This window comes from Dipteris shenzhenensis, chromosome 26 (genome assembly GCF_047967505.1).
Source record: "Dipteris shenzhenensis isolate YYH24624 ecotype China chromosome 26, Dip_SZ_1.0, whole genome shotgun sequence".
Classification (NCBI taxonomy): Eukaryota; Viridiplantae; Streptophyta; class Polypodiopsida; order Gleicheniales; family Dipteridaceae; genus Dipteris; species Dipteris shenzhenensis.
The window spans coordinates 18,984,867-18,991,531 of record NC_141621.1 but is presented as its reverse complement, the minus strand read 5'-3'; the positions used below and the strand labels follow the sequence as shown (position 1 = coordinate 18,991,531).

The 6,665-nt window shown below is 43.9% G+C and overlaps 1 pseudogene; it reads left to right on the top strand.

The window, feature by feature from the left end:
* The first annotated feature begins 569 nt into the window (after positions 1 to 569).
* Positions 570 to 2,614, top strand: LOC147884776 (putative mitochondrial saccharopine dehydrogenase-like oxidoreductase At5g39410 pseudogene; annotated as a pseudogene).
* Positions 2,615 to 6,665: the final 4,051 nt, after the last annotated feature.

The window sequence follows — 6,665 nt, the reverse complement described above, 5'->3', positions numbered from 1 at the left end:
TCTACATTATAGTTCAAATTCTCTAGGAATTACTAAGCTGCATTACCTAGAAAAGCATCTACAGACATTATTCAACAATATATCTACATTTTCTATATTATCTGGGGTAAATGATACTTCTGAATCTACAACCTTTCCCTTTGTCTATAGATTTAGAAATTAGTCGTAAAGGTTTTAAGTAGAAAGTGATATATGGCTACACCTTACTTAAGTAGCGTGATGAGGAAGAGCACAAGCGTGAAGGAAATGAGGTCTTTGATAAGGACAAGAATGTTAGAAATGAAGCAACAGAGGGTATCCCACAGTAGAACTGTGAGAAGTGTAGCGGAAATGAATGGAAGTGCTGGGCTAGCCCAACATTCTCAGCCAGCCCGACATTCTCAGCTAGCATTTAAAGCCAATTGAGGAAGTTGACAAATATCGTTGACGGTATTTATCATTCAACGGTCACCGATTGTCTTCAATTCTGTGGCACGTTTCGCCACATCATGTTCGCGGGAAATGAGGACTGGATATGTCTTCGGATTAGCTTGGCACATTGCAGAAGAACTCTGCATTGCCGAGCGGGCGTCAACAAGAGCAGGGAGGAGGGCTCTTGCATCGCGCAGCGGCAACAAGGAGGAGGAAGGAGGAAAGCAGAGCTTCAACAAGAGCAGGGAGGAGGGCTCTTGCATTGCGCGGCGGCAACACGGAGGAGGGAGGAGGAAAGCAGAGCTTTGCATTCATTGCCCGGCGCGATCACGGAGGAGGGAGGAGGAGAGTAGAGCATTGCAAAGCTGCCCAGAAGAAGCAAAGCGGCAGAAGCCCGCGGTGAGCGGGGGAGGAGGGGAGCGGGAGGCAAAACGGAGGAGGGAGGAGGAGGAGGAGAGCAGAGCTTCGAACAGAGCTGGCCGAGGAGAGAAGGGCTTGGCATTGAGCTGCGGCAACGAGCAGGAGGGAGGAGGAGAGCCAAGCTGGGCAAAGCGTCGTCGCAAACGAAGCAAAGCAGCAGGAAAAGAAGAAGAGGAGATATAGAGCAAAAGCTTTGCGAAGCAGCAGCAAAGGGAGAAGAAGGACGAGGTGCTTGAGGCGATCAGAAGCTTCAATGGAGGAGAAGAAGCAACAGCAGAAGGATTTGGACGTAGTCATCTTCGGTGCCTCAGGCTTTACAGGCAAATACGTTCTGCGTGAGTTTCTCAAATTCTCCACTCGCCCTGATGGTCTCCCTCGTCGCATCGCCATAGCTGGTCGTAACCTCTCCAAGCTCTCCTCCTCCCTTGCTTGGGCTTCCTCCCCCTCCCCTCCCCCTCCCCTCCCCATCATCGAAGCCAGCGTCGACCACCCTCCTTCCCTCCAAGCCATGTGCCGTCGAACTCGCCTCGTTCTTAGCTGCGTCGGCCCTTACTGCCTCTACGGCGAGCCCCTCGTGGCTGCCTGCGTCGACTCCGGAACCGACTACCTGGACATCACCGCTGAGCCAGACTTCATTGAGAAAATCGACGATTTGTATCACGAGAGCAGCAGAGAGACGGGAGCGTTGCTGGTGTCTGCTTGCGGCCACGACTGTATACCGGCGGAGATGGGGCTACTGCATCATCTCAAGCAATGGGAGGCGCCGTCGCTGCCCAATTCTGTCAACTCGTTCTTGGATCTCAAGTCGAGCATGAGGGTGGTGTATGGCATGGGGACCTTCGAGTCTGCGGTTTTGGCAGGTGCCAGTGCTGGCGAGCTGCTGAGAGGAAGGAAGAAGACTGCGAAAAGCGTAAAGGTAAGCGTTCCTGGAGCTCCAGCCAGGATGCCTTCCCTGCTCTTATGGCAGAAGGATCTCAACAAATGGTCGATTTTTGTGCCCAAAGCCGATGCGGCAGTTGCTCGCAAGACCATGTCCACCATTGCTGCCGGAGGTCCTCCATCCATTGCCGAGGAGGAGGAAAATGGGCTGTCCTCCATGGCGTTAACTAGCAAGCTTTTGTACAAGCCCGTCCATTTCGCTGTGTTCTTTGCCTTTCCTTCCATCCTCTACTTGTTCGCCCTGCTTTGGATGGGCCTTTCCATTGGACCCCTCTCACTGTTTGCTCTCGGGCGACGCCTTCTTCTACGCTTTCCTAGTTTTTTTTCCCTCGGCCTTTTCCGACGTGGTGGCCCTTCTGAAGCAGAAATGGCTGCAGCCAGCTTCAGCCTTTGGTTTATCGGTCAAGGTTACAGTGACTCTGCTCTTGCCACAGGTACCCCTTCCCGTGCACCTGACATGCAAGTTATGACCGTAGTGTCCGGTCCTGAGGTTGGTTACGTTACGACTCCTATATGCTTAGTGCAATGTGCCTTACTTGTGCTTGACCACCGGAGGTCTCTTCCAAGGGGAGGTTTCTACACACCTGGTGTTGTCTTCGGGAGTACAGATCTCGTACAACGCCTTCAAGCAAATGGCATTTCTTTTGAGTTCGTCTCTAAACGATGCATCCGGAGGAACCCTTAGAAATAAATTGTTGTACCTGCTTTACAAGGTAATTGTATGTACCTGTTATTTTAAAAATCGTATGAAATTGTAATTGGCCTTAACTCTTTGCGTGGGATGAAACCGTCAACCAGGTTCATCTTAGGTCAGCCAAAATGGAGGGCCAAATGACAAATTTAAGCTTGGTATTACAGATGTAAACGATTTCTATTTTATATCTGTGAATTTGGTTTTAAGATTTGTGGCTTTTCCTTATAGCCTAGATACATTGTTTTCATTTCCTTTGATGTCTCCGATGCTTGAAGGCAAGAAGCATTGAGCAAACGAAATCAACATCAATGCAACTTGTCTGCGAACTAGCCTTTCATGCGCATCTGAGCTCTGCACGCCATGACCTCCATAAGAGCCTGTCCCCATGCACTGGCGATCCAAACTCGGGGGATTTTGAGCCAGATTGCATGTCCCCGTGGATGAATCAGTCAATTAGCTCCCCTTGTTGTAGGGATTGCTGCTCCCGGAGATTTGTAGGCAATCTAGGGACGAGGTACTCCTTGCAAATAGAGAACCAGAAACCTTCTTCTACAAACTAGGAAAAGTGCATTTAATGCTACAAGTTGTTCATGGGCCCTATACTCTTTATGGAGGATTCAGCTGCAACATGTTGAGGCATCAGCAGGCTACCGGTGATTGCCCAAGCTCCCAATCAAAAAATCTGGTCCATGGGAACCGGCTCTAACATGTGCCATTCTGCCAAGGATGGCATGTAAGGTATTGCCCGAGTTGTGAGGCCTCGGTGTGTAGGAAAGAGGCAACTAGCAACTGTAGATATAGTAGCAGGCGATGGTCCAATCATGCTGAGGCTGACTTGTCCACTGACCATAGACTCTACCCGCAGAAAAGTCTATGCTCCCCTTCAATTTAGGTCGTCCAGTGATGGTTGGTGAATGGGTGAGGGGTGCTTGTGGTTGTTGATTAATGGCTTTGCTTAATGGCTTTGCTCTGAAACAACCAGTTGGCCTATGGTCCTCGGGTCCACTAGGTTTCCGAGCAGAAAACCAGGAGCGGGGAATTCCGAGCGAGCCTTTTTGCAACATGTTCATATGTATATTCATTCAAGGAATCATATCGGAACACTATTACGGTGGCATATGTTAAATACCAACTAATTCTAAAAATATAAACAAGGTTTGAACATATTGCACAAAACTTTTACCAGATATGGGATTTTGCCCAGTAAAAGGGAATCCATTTAAAGGAAAAGAATTCTACTTATTGTTAATGCATTGAAGAATAAAAGCATAAATACTACATGTTTTTTTCTTCCCCAATCCTAGAAATTCTTTGAGCTAGAATTTGAGTATTCCTAACTGAAAAAACATTAAATCTAGATCATGAATCGAGGATTCCACACTAAAAATTGTAACTCACAAGAGCCATTTACATTCCAAATTTCAATGAATTAATATGACCAATAAATCTACGTGTACACTTCAACTTGCTTATCTATATGTAAGCCGCTAATTGTGATTTTACAAACCACATTCAACAAGTTTACCAGATGCAGGTAATATAACAAGTAAGAGTGACAATGTATGAAGGAAAAGGAATGCATGCATATCATAGAATCTTACATTAAATAATGCCAAGCAACAAAATAGAAGCTCAAGATTGTTTCCAAAAAGCCAAAACAGTCTGTATCTCTAATGTAGATTTTACTTGCGCATTAATAGACTAGAGTGAACCCCAAAAAAGTTTTCCAAACTATTGTCTCATACGCACAATGTCACAAAATTTTAGAATCAAAACGATAGCCAAAAATAAATATCGTGGATGTGAGATAGCCCCAATGTCTAGTAGACCATTAAGTATAAGCATATAACGAGGAAGATAGGAGAACCGTAAACTAATTCTCATCGTCGGAGTCATCCACAAATAGAGTCTATCGTCTCCCCTTCTCCCTCAACTCATAGTTATATGATTTGTGATTCCTTTCCATGTGCATGGCCATACTCTCTATGTAAGTTGGCAATTCACTTCAAAATGAAACTCTAGAACTCTCTTACATGCATAAACAAACGGTATGCATTCAAAATAAAGAACAACATTTTTCCTCACTAGTGTAATGGCACGGCAACATTGATTTCTTCCTCCTTAGCATCGATGTCCATGAGCATATGGTGCTGTGTAGATGATCCCACACTTGCATAAATAGCATCCACCACTCCTAGAAGTAGTCCAATACATATCTCTGGGTCATTGTCTAGGGTCATTGTCTATTGCCAAGCAAGGGTGACCAGAGTGGAGTGCAGCCCTCAATCCTAGCCCTGTCCCTATCCCCATCTCAAGAATGGAACCATTTGGAGGACACAACATATCCAATAACATAAGTATGAATGCAGGACTCTTCTCAAGAGATCCCTTGCCAACTCTTTTGGAACGATGGACTGAAGGCAAGTAATGTGGAAGCACGTTGCCATCTAAACTCATCCTCATCGTGGAGGCCACACCGTTTCCTAATTTCATGTTAAATGTGGGTCTTTGTCCTATCCTCCTCATAGCCATAGCATGGAAAACAAAAGACTATTCAAAAAAGCATGAGTCATTTTCTATGTGATTTCATGATACAAAAGCAGAAGAAAACATACCCCTGAAGACTCACCTTCACACCAATCCTAAGTGTGTCTGAAATGCCTTGAGGTTCCATGCTTTGTACTATCCATCTGCTTGAAGCAAAACAATATGTACTAGAATCATAGCCTAGCCTATAACCCAAAAGACTTCATGAAGTGTTCAACACAAAAAATCAATTTACCTGCAAGCCACCTCCATTTTTAATCTTACTGCATAGTGCTCCATAGTAGGCAAAGTAGATGGAGAGCTGAAAACCAAAGTCCACCCATTGTCATCCATCACAACTGTAGCAATGGCCAAGAAAGAGGAGATAGGATCTTTTGTCATAACATTCCAAGGTGGAACCTCTCCTTCACCACCTATAGCATACCCTGTGGGAAGATCCACAATCCAATAGTCCACACTCCATGTGCATTGTTTAGAGTTTTGTTTCTTCCCTTGTTGGTGTAGAAGTGCAAAGAAATCACGCAATTCTTGATATCCATCTGCAAGCTGTGATTGCATTATCTCTTTACACAATTTGATATAGTCAAACTCCCATACCTTTACCCAACTCCTAGGTATGAGGGGATGTTTCCAACATGACAAAAGATAGTGGAACCCAAATAAATTCAATGGAGAAAGGCTTTCTCACAATCCCAGAGTCATCAACTTCCGGAGTATCTGCAAACATAATGCATATCAAATGACAATACTAGACTAAAAGAAATTGGAAAACTTCAAGAAAGATGTATTCTTCCTTCTCCCTGTTTTCATAGGGTCAGGAGTCCCTATTTTATGCTGCTCCTCGGTCATGTCTGTAGGGGATCCCGAATCAGATTTACATTGACCTTTCAAAATCCTTATCAAGAAACCCATAGAGCAAGTCAATCACAAAAAACTAGTTCAGAACAAGAGGCACAGAAAGAACCAACATGAAAAGTATACCTCTCTAGCATTAATGCCTCCTCCTCCACAAACTTTCCACTACTCATCTCTATCCACCATGGAAAATGCTTTCTCTCCCACTTTGAAAGCGTTATAGTTCCTTTTGCAATCATGTCCTCATGAAAGACTTTATGTGTGTACATGCAATATGTAGCAGGCCTGAGCACTATCCATGCCTTGCAAATAGATGGAATGGTCTGTATCTTTTTTGTTTCTAGCAAATGAAGAATAAACCTACTCAAAACCAAGACAATTGAAAGCATAAGAGCACTATGAAATAGAAATTCAAGAATTAGGCAATGAAAGATGAATGCTTACCTTAAAACAACTCTTCTACTTGCATAGATTTTAAAAACAACATTTTCTACATCATTAGATAAATATTCCTTAGCAAATAAGTATATTTGTAATTTGGTAATATATTGTAATTTTGCTAATTCCCTTGGGAGCAAATATATTACAAATACTTGATTGTTCACCGTTTCATGATGGATGCTCAAGGTCCTAAGTATTTAATAGTTATGTAGTTGTATGTGATCATATGATGGACATGCTTAAGGTCCTTAGTCTTTAATAGTTATGCAGTTGTATGTGATCAATCTTTCACATTGTAATATATATTTTGCAAGACAAATGCATTATAATATGTTTCTCAATCACCCCCTTCAAATGT